Source organism: Ursus arctos, unplaced genomic scaffold (genome assembly GCF_023065955.2).
Source record: "Ursus arctos isolate Adak ecotype North America unplaced genomic scaffold, UrsArc2.0 scaffold_4, whole genome shotgun sequence".
Classification (NCBI taxonomy): Eukaryota; Metazoa; Chordata; class Mammalia; order Carnivora; family Ursidae; genus Ursus; species Ursus arctos.
Window position 1 is genome coordinate 71907643 of NW_026623056.1, and position 17212 is coordinate 71924854.

The 17212-nt window shown below is 35.8% G+C and overlaps 1 non-coding gene and 1 pseudogene across 1 annotated transcript; both read left to right on the plus strand.

Annotated features, from left to right (window-relative positions):
- The first annotated feature begins 833 nt into the window (after positions 1 to 833).
- LOC113257276 (U6 spliceosomal RNA) lies at positions 834 to 940 on the plus strand. The gene has a single exon (XR_003316906.1). It is a non-coding gene; the product is annotated as a U6 spliceosomal RNA (small nuclear RNA).
- An 8410-nt stretch (positions 941 to 9350) lies between these two features.
- Positions 9351 to 10174, plus strand: LOC113256959 (40S ribosomal protein SA-like; annotated as a pseudogene).
- The last annotated feature ends 7038 nt before the right edge of the window (positions 10175 to 17212 follow it).

Below are 17212 nucleotides of genomic sequence, written 5' to 3' on the forward strand. Positions count from 1 at the left end.
CCCCCCCCCCCCCCCCCCGCCACCCTGTTCCCTGCTCTTGCTCTCTCTCAAATAAATAAAATATCCCTATATTATGTTTGAAATGCTTTTCTCTGTTTAGTTGCTTTTGAATAATCCCATTAAATGTATGCTGTAATTTCATTAGAAATCATGATAATAATCTGTCTATATCACCTTAAATAAAGTTAATTTGTCCTATTTGCTGCTAATTTGGAATCAAAGTTGGACTATTTTTTCTTATCTTGTTTTTCAGTATGCAACAATCTAAAAGAATGTGTGTCACCTATATGCGTTCATTTTTTTCAAGATAAACTCAAATAGCCCATCAGTGTTTTAGCATAACAATTTAAGTTTTTTTAACTAATAAAATTGGACAGAACACATGACATCCTTATGCATAAAATATTTCCCATATTTTAAAGGTTAATTTGACATGTTTTGCCACAAATTCAGTGTTTCAAACCCAAAAAATATTTTATAGATAAAAATACAAACTTTTACCTTTTGAAATAATACAAAATACTATTGAGAATGGAATGCGATGATAGTATCATTTTTCTATCTATTCATGTAACATTTAATCTTTAAACGTACGTGAATCTGCACATAATAGCTTTAATTTAAAGGGATAAAGCATATTATTAAGTCTGGCAGACTGATTTATCATAAGTATTTATAACAAGTACTTCACATCATTTCATTCTTTCACCTGTCCAAGATCAACATTTTCCATAAGTTCATTAGACTTCCTTCCATATTATTTTTTTGAACAGACACCGTCAGCTTAAATCCCAAAGAAACAAAAGAATGTATTGTCATGAAAGGGAGAGGGAGTGTTCCCTTTGGCAGCACTTAACCTAAAATTCTGAACAATACAGAGAAGATAAGCATAGTCCTTGCACAAGGATGTCACCGCATTCATGAATTGTTCCATATTAAAAAAATATATATTTGAACTACATCAGCTAAATTTTAAAAACCCTTTTGATCAAACAACACCTCAACTTTTGTAAATTTATCATTCTTGCTTAAATTTACATAAAAATATGAGGTCTTAATACTGAAAATGTTTTTGCATATAAAAAATGCCCTTTAAAACTTTCTAAATTACATTAGAATCCTTAGATATTTTCCAAGGAATATAAAGATCAAAGCACCTGTGTCTTTTTTCCATTGACATATTGACTCAAATTACTATCAACTTTACTGATCAAGTGAATCATTTTACAAAATTCCACATAAAGTTCATTATCTGAATTGTGGGAGAAAATAAAATTTTATCGAGGAGCAAGAATTGGCACATTTTCCATGACTGGATATGATAACAAATGAGACCATCAGACTCATTTGTCATGAAATGTCATCATCCACCTTCATATTCCTATTTATTCCCCTTACCATTGCGTCCTGGCAAACGCAGGAAGACAGTCCCCACATATGGAAAATCCTACTGTAGGTGGGCTATGGCTTCTTTATAATTGCACACAATCATTTCATCAAAAATAAGTATTATTTTTTAAGTATAATTAAAATGTCATATCTGAAATGCTTCTGTTTTTGTTCTTTTCACTCATTCATTCAGATTAATTTATTCGGAAATGTTATTTTCCTTAGCACTCTGATAGATGCTTGGCATATAATCAGGAAAACAAAGCAAAATAGCCATTTATATGGAACATTTGGTTGCCCAGTGTCCCCATGTATGCTCACTCTATCATGTTAGAAGTAGGAAAACCAGTAAAATAAGTATCTTTTTCTGACTTACGTATAATAAAAATAATATAGTTTTTATAAGAATAAAATTACTGTATGTAAATGAAACATTAAAAGTCCTTTCTTGGTACATGTTAAAGGTTAAAAATTGGTGTTTTATATCATTATAATTAATTCATCAAAGATTTATTCGTGAAGATAATAATTTGAAAATTTAGTTTCGATAACCTGTTAATTTATTTCTGCTTTCAATTTTCACAAAACAAAGTTGTTAACCTAATCTTATATTCACCATTAACATTGCTCTTACTGTGAGAATTTTTTTCAAAGACTCTTTTTCAACACAAAAGAGCTAGAAGTTTTAGATCTTCACAAAGTAAATTAGATAGTAAGAATTTACATCTATTCCAAAACGCTTAATTTTGAGGCATTTATCCTTTGAACCTGAACCAAAATTCAGGACAGATTGTGCCAAATGTTTATTTTCTTAAATAACATGCTAAATATTTTTCAGTTGGTGTTTTCAAACTATCCAAAACTGAACAAATATGTCATGAATATTATTAAAAAGAAACACACTTCAACCCTCACAGCAAAATCTTCACACACACACACACACACACACACACATGGATTTAAAACATAGATACTCTTCTGTGACTGAATAAATTTTCAGGCATGCAATATCAACACTCAGAAATAATAAAACTTGTTCTTCATTCCTTATACACAGTATGTATCTAAAAATTGACATGGAAAACTGAGTATTTAGCCAAGTTATTCTATCAACAGCCTTAGTCTGCCTAGATAATTCAGGTTCTAAAGACCTGTCTTCAATAACAGATGGCCAGTGATAGTTTGAGCAAAACAGCTAAATTCCCCAAGCAGTGCTCTTGGCTTAGCCAGTGTATAAACTGTCTTAGTTTCCTTGGAATAAGAATTTACCCAATGCAATTTTACAAGTTTATAGATAAAGTGGGTTTCCTGAGAGTACTGTATTTTCCTGACTGGATCCAGATTCAGAAATCAGAAATAGCTATAGGGATGTTGAATATACAATCCTAGTTCTCTGTACTGCAGTTATCACCCAGAAGTTTTCTGACTGTATTCATCTGGTGAGTAATTAGTTAAAAAACTGGTCAAATTTTGCAAATTTGTGGGAACCTCTTTCTGGATTTCTGCATGAAAGAAAAGATAATTATTATCAATTTTATGTATAAAGTTGTGATTTTTCAGTAAGCAATATTATTTAAAAAGTAAGTGTAATTCAGGGCACCTGGGTGGCTCAGTCCGTGAAGTGTCGACTCTTGGTTTGGGCTCACGTCATGATCTCACAGTCCTGAGATGCAGCCCATGTCAGGCTTTGTGCGTGGAGCTTACTTGGGATTATCTCTCTCCCTTTCCCCCTGCCCCTCTCTGCTGTCTCTTAAAAATTTAAGAGAAAAAAAAAAACACGTAAGTGTAATTCACCCTCAAGCCCTCAGGAATCAATTACAAGTATGAGGGAGTTCAAATGAGAGCCAAGAACAAATGCACAAGCTAAAATATTAAGGTAAAGGAAGATTACCCAGGTCATACAGGAAGTCCAGGAGTTACGTTATGGAATGTTTAAGATTTAAGAACAACTATTGGAATGTTCAGAAACCATCTTTTTAAAAAATATATATAACATTAATTAAGACATAATTCATGATAAATTTTAGCGTTGTCTTTAATATTGGAAATATGCATATTTTTCTGTTAAATAACGTTTTAAAATTTAAATTACGAGTACTACAAAATATGATAGTATAACTCATTCCATTCTATGTAACAGTTTCAGATTGTTAGATGGAAAAGGTCAGAAAAGTTGATTTATGAAGTGAAATAGCTGGGAGAACACAAAGATATATATGTGCTATACAGGTGTAATTCTTTTGTGATATATTTAGTAAAACAAGTTATCAATATTTTTTCTTTAGTTTATATTCCAGTCAAATGCTATAGGCAAAATTATAGGTTTCTACCCAAATACACTTAAAATTTTTAAGTACCTGATAATTTAAAATACTTTTTATGTTGGCAAAGGAATTAACATAGCTTTTCAGAGAAATACTTCTTGCTTGATTCCTCTGAATGAGTATGTATAAGAGCACTGAATGATGTGACTGTATCAGAATCACATAAGGTATCTCAAGGTCTCATTTATAGATATCTCTCTGCCTCCAGCACACTGTTATTCTTCCCTAAGCAATCAGACGGAGTTCCTCAAACTTAACATGGATCAAGGAGCTAAAAAGGTCCTTTGCTGAGGACAGATTTCAGTTTCTTTTATTTTCTGTGTATACGTTATCCTACAATACTAAAGAATATAGTCCTTGGGAAACATGTAAAGATTTCTGATGATCTCACTACAAACCTAGAGTGCCAAAATTTTTCCTCTGTGCTATTTCAGTCTTATTTATTTCTTGGGACTGCAGTTACCTTCTGTTTGAATCAGTACTTCAACAATAAGCAAATGCTATGGTTCTAATTTAGCCATGAGTCAAAGAAAATAAAAGGAAAATGAGGATTATTTGAAGACTTGACAATAATAAGACATAGATACTAAATAATAATTTAATAATAAATTATAATGAACACAAATGCAGGCATATGTGTGTATGTGTGTGTGTGTGTGTGTGTGTGTATACTCTATTATGTTAGAAGAAGGAAAATCAGTAAAAGAGCTATTTTTTTCAGATTCCTTATCAAAATAATGTAATTTGAATATATGTATATACTCCATCTACATTCTATATCTAGATCCTAGATTATGAAGAAAAAAAGCCCATTTTTGCTTGGATTACTAATGCTGTAGTCATTATATCTGTGTTGAAACAAGTACTTGGCAGAGTGATTTGTGCAATAATTTGAACTTCCCAGTAATCTTGGTAATATTATCACACTGCATGTGGGGAGAGATTTATGTGGCTTGGGATCAACTCCTAGCTCAGATATTTTCCATACAAGAGTAGAAAGATCACTTGCTCTCTTTTTTGAGTATCGGGTTTTATTCTCATTATCAGTCAAAGCATAAAGAAAAAAAGTAATGTAGAATAAAAGAGCAGAGACCAAGACTGGCAGAAATTGAATGAGGAAAGGGGAAATGATGTGCCTGTGTTTACATCTGGGAATGTCTGAAGATAGTTGTGGACAAGACAAACTGATGGTAGTAGAGGGCATTCCATTCTGTTCTTTAACTGGATTAACCAATTATGATGATTGATTCTATGTGACTGGGCCAAAGGATGTCAGATAGCTGGTAAAACATTATTTCTGGATGTGTTTGTGAGGGTGTTTCTGGAAGAGATTAACATTTGAATCAGTAGACTGAGTAATGAAAATCACTCTACCAATGTGGTAGGCATTATCCAATCCCTTGAGTGCCTGAATTGGATAAAAATGTGAAGGAAGGGTGAATTCCCTCTCTTTGAGCTGGGACATCTGTCTTCTCCTACCCTTGGACATTGGAGTTTCTCCTTGTATCTTCAAAATTGAACTGAATTATACCAACGGTTTTCTGGTTCTCCAGCTTGTGGATGACATGTTGTGGCATTTCTTTGCCTCCATAATTTCATGAGCACATTGGTGTAATACATTTCCTCTTGTATCTTTTTTTATATCCTAATGGTTCTATTTCTCTGGAAAACCGAAAAAAATACACATATTAGACTTGAGAAGCAGAGTGCTGCTCTAACATGTACCTAAAAATGTGGAAGTGGTGTTAGAATTGGGTAAAAGGTAGAGGCTAGAAGAGTTTGGAAGTACATGCTAGACAAAGCCAAGATTGCTCTGAATGAACCATTAAAAGCAATTCTGGTGAGAGCATAGGAGAAGAGGAGAGCTATAGAGAAAACCTCTGTCTTCTTGGAGTATACCTAAGTGGTTGTGAACAGACTGTTGGTAGACATATGGATGGTAAAGGCTATTCTGATGAGGTCACAGACAGAAATGAGGAACATGTCATTGGAAATTAGAGGAAGGGTGATTCTTTCTTATGAAATGGCAAAGAGTTTGGCTAAATTGTATTCATGTCCTAGTGTCTTGTAGAAAGTAGAACTTGAGAGCGATGAAATTGGATGTTTGGCTGAGGTAGTATTTAAGCAAACTGTTGAATAGCAAATGATTTTTCTTGAATGCTTATAGCAAAATGTGACAAGAAAAATGATTTTAGGATGGAATTGTTAATAAACAAAGAAGAAGAACTTAAAAATTTGGGAAATTCTTAGCCTATCCATATTGAAAGGAATAAAAAAACTTGGTTGGGAGAGAACATGAAGGATGTGGCCAAATTTGATAAAGCTATGAATTGGCCATCTCGGGATCCAGGAGCTACTCATCAAGACAGTGATGATTCGAATGAGATACAGGTTGAAAGTAAGGCATTAGAATGTGTGGTGTTTGTCATCTCAGGACTGTGTGGGACAATGACTATTAGGTCACTCAACAGCCAACTCCTCTAATATCTGGGCATCAAGTGATATCTCATGGCGTACTGTGAGTAACTTCTATAAAATTCTTCAGAAGCCATAATCTCAAGGCAGAACTTAATTGTAAGGGAGCTAGACTGTGTGATTTAATTAGGTGTGCAGCCTCAACAAATCTCATTTGTCAATGTTAGGACTCTGATAAGACAAGAGTAGAATTCTGAAATCTGTGATGGGGAATGTGGACAGACAAGTCTGCTAAATCTGAATTTCCAAATTCCACTGAATTCATTATTTCAGCAGAAGCTGCCCCCTTCCCCTTGTTAGAGGACAGCAGTCTCTTCCTTGAAGGGTGACCTTGAAATGACCCACTTGAATTAGATGTTTATAGAGATGGAATTTGTTTCCATAAAAGATCTTTTCTTGCCTCCCCTCATTGCTTCTAAGACAATAGGAAGCATCGGGATTAATCAGACCAAACAGGAAAGTAAAATCTCTGTTCTGGAAGGAAATAGCTTACATATTAAAGGAAGTATAGAACCCAGCTAATTTTTGTTAGCCAGGAATTGTGGACAATATTTGAGAATAGATCTTGAGTATATTCATCCAAGGATTGGGAAATATGTTTTAATAGGAGACAACTTAATTACTTTGGGGAATTTGTAACCATTATAAGGACTCCTAAAATAGCCTAATAACCTCTTAAATTGACTACATGATTCCTGCGCTCATTTAGAGTAAATTAGGAATAAATGTTACTTCCTTGACATGGTGGTGAGGATGAAATCAGAAGACTCTGAGAGTAAGGGAAGGTAAAATGGATTTAATACTTGTGTAAGAACCGACCATTCAGAATAGCCTAGACAGTACCCTCCTCAGTAAAGCACAAGGAGTGAATTGAGAGGGGATGCTGTAGTCCTAGTAAGAACTGTTTGCCAGGGAACACCAAGGGGCTGTATTATTGGAGCTGTCCATTTTGTGATATGTTTTATCGTGTTGTTTTGGCATAATGTCAGGCAAACTAGGAAAGATCTGTTGTGACATTGGAACATCACAGTAGAGGTTTGTTCCAAGCAGATCAAATGCATATTTAAATTGCATGAACAGGTAATTCTGATGCCTGTGTTACCGATCTCTTGATACAAATGACTTTCCTTCAATTAATAATTCATGGGGGTTCCCTATGACCAACTGATAAAGTAGGAGAAATCTCAACCCATTCACAGATGGATTATTGCAATATGTTTGTGTTAGGTGAGAGGAACTGCTGCCTCGTTACATCTCTACAAAGGGGTGGTACTAAAGTGCAGTTATAAAGGAGATCATTTCAGTAAGCAAAGCTGTGTGCAGTCACTTAGTTGTCACTTACTATGGATGAGAAGTGGCCAGAAGAGTGAGTATACCTGGCCTCTAGGACAAATCTAAGCATTCTGATAAAATTTTTTTGATTGATTATTTGGGTCTGGAAAGGGAAAAATAAACTGGAAGGTAAAAATTCGGAGTTCTGGGGAAGAAATATGGATAGACCCGGGGAAGTGACTAATGCCGTGACTTTCAGTAAGCCTTTCTTCTAATCCAACCCAAGTTTGGACAGTGGTCCACAAACACCACACATCTTGTGAATAATGGAACCAGTGCATGGCTGCCATGATAAAGGTACCAGCACTTGTTGGCTGAACTCACTAAGCGCTACAGCTACTGCCATACAACTAACCTGTCGGTAGCAGAGAGCAATGACAGACATCAGGATAACATCATCCTTCAACAAGACTAGTTAGATGCTTAATGTCATGTCACCAATTTCAAACACCTTCTCTCCTCTGAAAAGGTCAGCAGTGATACACACTGGAATCTATACTTAATCTGCATATGAATTTATCTTCCCTTCACGTGGTCTCTCAGTGCAATCACACAACCTGACTTTTACTCTCTTATTGACTGGCTGTTCTTCCCTCTTACCTTGCTCTCCTTTACTCTCAACCCAGCACCCCACGACTGTACGACCTGATAAAGTAGTAGAGCATTGCTTTTACCTCAGGCTCTGTTCTGGGGAACCTAGAATAAGGCAATGAGTATATGACAGTTTTCATCATTCTTTATGTGACAACCATATCAAATCCTTTATTTCAAGGCACCATTTTTCTCTTTCAAGTTATTTTGGCAGCCTTCTTTGTAGTCCTTCTTTGCCATTCAAATGTATCTTTCTGTAACTCAAATGTCATAGTTATCCTACTCAGAAACTTAAAATCATTATATGGCTGGCTGTTCATTTTTGCTGGTTCACAGCAGGGCAGGTCTATCCTTCAGAATAAGCTCAAGTTAACCTCACAGACTCTTTTTCCGCCATCAGTGAATCTGAACCTTACTCACAGTTTTAAACTTTGTCAGCCATTCTACTTCCTTTGTCTAAAAAAGCCCATTATACTTACAATTCCTGGTTACCTACTCTGTGAACTTCATATATCTAAGAAAACCATGAAATGTTAGGAAGCCCAAGCAACAGAATGCGGCATAGACAAAGAGATTATAAATGGGGGAAAACACAGAAGATTTAGAAGTATAATAGTGTCTCACAGATATTTCAAGAAAAGCCCTGAAATTGGAAATACTTTAAGTGTATTAAGGCTGATACCAGGGGTAAGTACTAATTGTCTGTAGGCCCCAAAGTGTTTAGCTCTGAACCAGTACAAAAAAATACTTTTTGAATGTCAAGGTATTAGTCAAATCAGTTTACAAAGTAAAAATCAATAATATTATGTACACTGGGTATTGGTTTCTGCAAAAATTATATTTGTAACGTTTATAATACATGTAGAAAGACAGACACAGAGAGACATAGAGAGAGAGAAAGAAGGTGATGGGAAGTTTTGCAAAGGGGAAACTACATGACATAATAGCTTGTGTTGCCTCTCTTGATGGTTAGCCCTGAGAGACCAAATAATCTCTCCCATTTCTATCATGGTTGTTTATGGCTAGAAGCCTGAGACACTTTTCTCAGTTCTCTTCTGAAGCAGTCTAACAAATAAAGTCCCATAGATCTTGTGTCCCATCCACTAGTGACTCTCAGAGAGAAAAAGGAACTTGACAACGCACATTACTAGAAACGTTTGCATTGTTGCCTTTAAAACAAACCAAAATAGCCTTTCCCCATATTGTGTCGTCCTGTGTTCCCAAAGGGCAATTTTCAGCATGTCTGGAGCCCTTGACATCTTGCAAATGAAGGAGGAGGTTGTCCTCAAATTCTTGCAGCAGGAATCCACTCAGGTGACATCGACCTTGAGTTCCAAGTGGAACAGTACATCCACAAAAGGAAAAGTGATGGCAACTGTGTATCATCTGCAAAGAACCTGGGAGAAGCTTCTGCCAGCAGCTCATGCCATTGTTGCCATTGAAAACCCAGATGATGTCAGTGTCATATCATCCAGGAATACTGGCCAGCGAGCTGTGCTGAAGTTTGAGCCTGTGACTGGAGCCACTCCTGGTGCTGGCGCTTCCCTCCTGGGACTTTCACTAACCAGATCCAAGCAGCCTTCTGGGAGCCCAGACTTCTGGTGGTTACTGATCTCAGGGCTGACCACCAGCGTCTCACAGAAGTGTCTCATGTTAACCTGCCTGCCACCGCTCGGTGTAACACAGACTCTCCTCTGCTCTGTGTGAATGCTGCCATGCTGTGCACCGAGGGCGCTCACTCAGTGGGTCTGAGGTGGTGGGTGCGGGCTGTGGAAGTCATGTGGGAGGTCGTGACTGATCTCTGCTTCTACAGAGATCCTGAAGAGATTGAAAAGGAAGAGCATGCTGCTGCTGGAAGGCTAGGACCAAGGACGAATTTCAGGGTGAATGGGCTGCTCCAGCTCCTGAGTTCAGACTGGTCCGAAGGCAAGCAGGTGTCCTGTCTGCCTCTTCAGCAGTTCCCCACTGACGACTGGAGCGCCCAGCTTGCCGCTGAGGACTGGTTCGCAGCTCCCCCTGCTCAGGCCACTGAATGGATAAGAACAACCACCGAGTGGTCTTAAGCAACTCTTCCACAAAAGCAAAAAAATGGAATAAAGTTGATGGAAAATGAAGTTTCTAAAAAAAAATAAGTAAAATAAATAAAACCAAACACAAAGCAAACAATCACCTGTGTGATAATCCCATTTCTTCACTCAGGAAGTAAGCTAACAACAATATTAACAGTAGTAGCAGCGGCGGTCTTAGTGCAGAACTAACAAGAGTTGTAATGTTCCGTGTTAGAATGTAATAGGAGCAGTAGATGACTTGTAAGTGAAAGAAATTGTAGGTCTCTTACAAAATAGGAGATAATGATTCTTTCTGACCTACAGCAGTCACCCATTCAGTGAATGAGTGGGAAGAAAAGAATGATTATTTCTACTGGAGACATTTATTGCAGAAGTTAATTGTCACAAATTATTTCACATAATATATTAATGGAAAAGTCCAAGAATAAAAAGTCTCACAAATTGTTAAGTCAGACACTGAGAATCTTTTATCTCCATAGAATGAAGAGTTAGCACTGCAGTTAAAAGAAAGAAAGAAAGAAAAAAAAACCTATTGTCAGGCTATGAAGTGGAAAATTTGTCTTTCTTTATTTTATTCTTAACAATCTACACCACATTAAATATCTTAGTTTCTGTCACTAGTAACCCCTGTTCCTGATTGCCCAGACATCCTTTATTTCCATCAATCTAAAAGTTAGCAAGATTACAAGTGAAATTAACCTAGCAAATGTATTCAGTAGCTTCCTCCATATGATATTCAAATTAAATCATAAACTGAAGAAACAGTACACTGAAGTTCTCATTTTATTTTATTTTATTTTTTTTAAAGATTTTATTTATTTATTTGACAGAGATAGAGACAGCCAGCGAGAGAGGGAACACAAGCAGGGGGAGTGGGAGAGGAAGAAGCAGGCTCCCAGCAGAGGAGCCTGATGTGGGGCTCGATCCCGTAACGCCGGGATCACGCCCTGAGCCGAAGGCAGGCGCCCAACCGCTGTGCCACCCAGGCGCCCCTGAAGTTCTCATTTTAATTCTAAGATTAAATGGAACTTTGCTAACTCTTTAGAGTAATTCATTTCTACACTATCATATTACATTGAAAGAGTATTTTAGTAAATACTAAAATACTAAATACTATTGCTGCTTATATATACTGTTTCAAGAGCTTGTCTTTTTGTAAAGATTTTATTAATTAATTAATTTATTTATTTGACAGGGAGCAAAAGAGCACAGGTAGGGGGGAGCGGCAGAGGAAGAGAGAGAAGCAGGCTGCTCTCTGAGCAGGGAACCTGACGCCAGGCTCGATCCCAGGACCCTGGGATCATGACCTGAGCCCAAGGCAGCTGCTCAACTAACTGAGCCACCCAGACCCCTGAAGATGCAGGAGCTTTTCAACAGGCCTCTACTCCGACACAGTGATTGGGACACTATAGACATAAAATAATCTTTTATAAATGACCAAATCCATGCAATGCCTAAAACAGTGCGCTTAGCACTCTAATACAGGAACACTTAGGACACTCTCAGCGAGCAAATTCCAACACTTGGCTCACTTCTACTCAGAGACCAGATCTTATTTACTGGAAGTTCAATTCCTTTTTTCTCAGTTCACAGTCTTATTTCTGCATAATCACTTCCAGCTCTTTCAAGATTCTTTTTAATCCTATTCATGGTTGTCTTAAAGAAGCAAAATTCTTAGTTTCTCTATTCTTCAACCATAAGATTTTCCTTTGAATGGCTCTATCACTTCCAATATTCAGGCTATGAAGAGAGACTTTCTACAAAGTAGCTGTTATGGAGTAACATCAAAGCTGTTTGAAATTTTGAATGACTCAGGAAAACTTTAGTGGTCTGATGCCACTTCACTGACTCAATGCCTTGAGTGGCAGAAGAAGGTAAAGAGCTAAAGGGGCTATATATATATATATATATATATATATATATATATATAAGCATTTTTGGGGAGGGGAAGATGATTTGTTTCCTAATCTCAAAGCCCCAGAGAAGGCGAGTTCTATTTGTAGTTCTTCCAGGTACTTATGAAAGTAAATTTTTGAATAGCTTTGAGTTACCCCACTGTGTTCACATGAAGTATGATTGTGTGCAGATCTTATATGTGGTTCACAGGATAGGCTTAATATATGGCTAATGACTGGAAACTCTTAAACAGCTTTCATGGTGTTTCAAGTCTTTCATCTGGAAGCATTTAAAAATGAGATAAAGTTTATTTGTAATTGTAGGTAACAAAATAATACATAGGGCTTCTTTCTTTGGGGAACCTATTGAAAATACAGAAGATAATTAGCAACCGAAGAGATGGCAATAGGTGGGTAGGGGTAGCATTAGGATTAAGACCAAGCCAACCTAGTATACATAGGTTTCAAATTGTTTTTTATGCCCTCACTCTGTGTTAATACTTTTTGTCTCAATAAAACCATAATAATTATAAGACTCATAAAAATGTTTTATCCTTTTTTGGAAACTATAAATGAACTTTTTGATTTTATTTTTTTTAAAGTAAAGTATATACCCAACATGGGGCTTGAATTCAGGACACTAAGATCAAGAGTTGCCTGTTCTGCCAACTTAGCCAGCCAGCTGCCCCTAAATGAACTTTATCAAACTCATGTTCATGTTCCTTCTTTTGTGAAGAGTTTATTAGACAGCTGTAGCATAATTAGGCCCACTTAGCATTTGAACAGGTTTCTCTTCTTCATTTGCACTGTAAAGTAGCATGGTGAGGGAACCTAGTGATATCCATTTGGGAGAAGGATGAGGATGCACTCCTTCCCTCTCTCAACTAAGACTCAAATTTCGAGTTTCTTCAAAGATAGTTTTTAAATAGCACTTCAAAGAGATGATGTAGCAAACATTGCTGTAATATGTTACGGTTGACTAAAAATTTGAATTTGAAATGGAAATCAAGTTCATTCATGAAATTCTCTGAAACTAATAATACATCATTTTAACGGCAAAGTGTCTAGACACCTAATGTCAGCCCAGATGATGATAATTTTAGTGTTTTATATCAGTCATATTCATCAATATAATTATACTTTTCTGGCCATAATTGAATATGTTAAACAAGAAATCTGATGACTTTAAAAGAAATATTGGAAAGCATCTCAGGTAAAAATCCAGTTTATATCTTTTTATTTAAGGAAATATTTTAAAAATCTGGAATAATGCATAAAACTTTTAATGTTTTTAACACACACTGATTTCCTGATATAATCTAGCTTTAACAAGTGTTAGTTCATTGGTTATACTTTCCTCAGATTTCATTTCTTAATAAATAAAATAAAAGTGATACAGTTGGAATTTGTCATTGTATCCCTTGCTAATTCCATTCTCTTCCCCTTTGACTTGAAATAACCAGTTTCTTGATGTTGGTATTTATCTTTCCAGGCCATTTACGTATAATGTCATTATGTATGTACGTGTATCAGTCAGAAAAAATAGAATCACTAACAGGTGATATGCGAATGGGTTTAATGTAGAAAACAGCGCAGCATCGTGGGAAGAGCTGTAGCCAGAGAATCGGTGAAAAAGTCATTCTCTGTACATCCCTCTCAATTTTGCTCTTAACCTAAAACTGCTCTTAAAAGTAGTCTTTGAAAAACAAAACAAAAAAAATAACCAAAAAAAACAAAACAAAACAAAACTAAAAAACCCATAAAGTTAAATTGAAGCACTGGAGTAAGCGTGGAGGTGGAGAGTCACCAGACATGGGAAAGATCTAGAAGAAGGGCAGCCAGAGATGCTTGCTGATCCTGTGGTAGACACCAGAAATCGACGTTCTGGCAGTCTAAAACTGCTGGTCTCCGCTTCCCTTCCAGCTTCTGAATCTGTGAGCGCGTCTCATCGGTGCACTTGAACTTGACGCATTAAGGGGCAGGTCATTCTGGGAAATGTAGTTCCCAGGGTTCAGTAGCGTGATGGTGGTGTCAAGTCAACAGCCCGAAGCACCGCACAAAGTGCATCCACGAAATGAATGAGGCATGGTTGGTTTGAAAATTTTACATGATTGGTTTCATAATGTTCATATCCTACCTTAAATATTTTCTGTAGAGGTTCCAAGTTATCTGTGTGCATTTTAACATTTGCCAAGAGTGATTTTGTTTCATTACTTTTAATTATTTTGCTTTTTATTACTTTTCCTTTGCCTAGGGACTGTATTACACTTGGAATAAAATACCGTATAGTTGCTATTATTATTTTTTTGTACATCCTTACAAAGGAAATGCTCCTAACAATTTTCCCACTATGATTTTTTTGTAGGATTTATTATGTATTCATTACAAAAATGTTAAATCTAATTAAAGTTACCTAAAATTATTTTATTATAGATTAAAATAGTATCAAATTCATTTTTGTATATTTAGCTAAGATATTTGCATTTACATTTTAATAAAATAGACTTAAATTATGTTTTCTGGGTCCTTATGTGTTGTTGAAGTGAATGCTACAGTACATTACCCTTGTCCATTTGATAAGAATGAATGTGTAAGATTTTATATGCTTCTTGAAGAGTTCCTAAAACTCAATGCTTATCTTGGGGTGTCTTTACTGTGGAAAATTGTGATTTTATGTTTCATATGCCTTAACATTTTCAGGCATATTTAAAAAATATGTAGTCAATTTGGTAATTAGTACTTTTCACAAGATTAAAAATGTATTTTTGGGGGGCGCCTGGGTGGCACAGTCGTTAAGCGTCTGCCTTTGGCTCAGGGCGTGATCCCGGCATTCTGGGATCGAGCCCCACATCAGGCTCCTCCGCTGGGAGCCTGCTTCTTCCTCTCCCACTCCCCCTGCTTATGTTCCCTCTCTCACTGGCTGTCTTTTTGTCAAATAAATAAAATCTTTAAAAAAAATGTATTTTTTAGAGTATTGGGACAAAGTTAATATTACTTTAATCTCTTTCTTATTTACAGTTTGTCTCCCTTTTTTGTCACATTATTACGTGTGTTTTCAATTTTATGTTGAATACTCTCAGCTGAGGTTTGCTCTTGGTATTAGTTTTTTCAAAAAACTGCTTAAAACTTTTTTTTCATTGTTGCTATCATTTCTTGCTCTTCTCTTTGTGTCCCATTCATGCTATATGATTTGGTTTCCCTACTTCCCTAATTTTTTTAAACTAGATTGTCTTTTTTTGTAATTCAGAAGATGTCTGACTCCAGCTTAGTTATGCTTCACCCAAGTACATTATCCAAGTGCATTAACCGTGTAGTGAGGGAACGTAGTATTTTATCTGCTGTTCTGTTTGGAAGATTTTATAATATGCAATGTGATTGTCTTTTTGGCCATGTGTTAGAACCATATTTTCTAATTCTTGAAAAACTACAGATTTCTTTAAAGCTTTTTTTGGTATTGCTTATTATTTTAATATTTTTAGAGAAGTATCATAGATTATTATTTCGTATATTTCTTTTTTATTTTACAAATCTATTTCTTTAGTATAGTTAGTGATCAGGTTTTTAAAAATATATCTGCTGGAAGAAGTATGTTTATATAAGATTACTAAATTAAGCTCATGTTGTTTAAATCGTATCTCTTTCCTCTCTGTCCTTTCTCCCTCTCCCCGTGTCTCCTTTCCTCTCTGCTTCTCTCTCTTTCCTTCTCTCCTGATTTCCCTCTCTCTTTCTTTCTCTCTTTCTCATTTTCTGCTTAATATGTCAGTGTAGAGGCTAAGTGAAGTGTATAAACATTCGTGGTGTTATATTCATGATTTTTTTTACCTTTCATGCTCAAGTAATGACTAGATCTCATAAAACCTTTTTTATCATATAATCCATTGTGTCTGATATTAATATTTTGATACTATCTTTTTGTCAATTTGGAGTTTGATTAGTATTTAGAGTTAGTATTTTGAGTGAGTTGGAATTCCCATGAACTGAAACGGGAAAGACTGTCCACAAGCAAATTTTAGAAGATACTTCAGAAACACCAGTATTAGATATCTTTTGGAAATTGAAATGAAATGTTGACTAGGAATCTGCATTTACAAGTCTATAGTTTAGGGGAGATGTCCACTCTAGAGACACAAATTTTAGAATTAATAGTATAATGATAGTATTTAAAGTCATATGACTCTATTTGATCCAAAGACTAATATTGTGGGGATAAAACAGGAACACAAAAAAAGATAGAAGGGATAGTCCATAAAAAAAGAGCAGCAAGAGAGTGTGTTTCCTACAAGCCAAATGAAGAAAAGATTTCAAAGATAAGCAGTGTCAAAAATTACTGATAAGTCAAATAATATGAAGATTAAGAATTGAGCATATAAATGTGGAAGATACAGTTAATCCTGAGCAGAATAATTTCCCTAGGGAAATTTGTTCTTGATTTTCCAAAATTTATTGTAAAGTGAAAATACAATCTTGAATTTAGGACCTGTTTGAGGATTTCAGAAACATAGTAGCAAGTTGTTGATACTCTGTCTTGCAAGATAGTAGTATATTCACTGGTTAATAATTTAGCTTAGGAGCCAGGCTGCTAGGCTTGAATCCCAGCTTTATCATTTTGCAGCTGGGTACTTGTATTTTGTACAAGTTACTTAAACAAGCTCCTCCTTATCCACACATGGAGGATATGTAGGGCCTACCTTACGAAGTTGCAATACTGAATAAATTATTTAATGCATATAAAGTGTTTAGAACACTACACTGCCTAACAAATATTAAATGCTCAATAACCATTAGCTACCAGATTAATCATTCTGCTAGGTTTCACCTGGCTTCAACCTCTGGACAATATATAATAATGATTCTGGCTGTAGATTCAATCTGCCCTTGCCTCATAGCTGCCTCTTAAAAACAGAGAAAAGTGTTCCTTTTTCACCATGAAAAGTGCATTTAAAAGAGAAGCTTTAAAGCACAGAAAAGAAAAATTTTCTTCTAAGTTCCAATCTATCTCTAGTTTTACATTCCCCTACTACAATTCAAACTAGTCTTAGTCTAGAAAATCATTCTTCCATCCATTTTAAATTGCAGGCAATAGATAGAAAGGACTTCCTACCAATTCCATCTGCTTCTAAATAGGATAGCTTAAGTC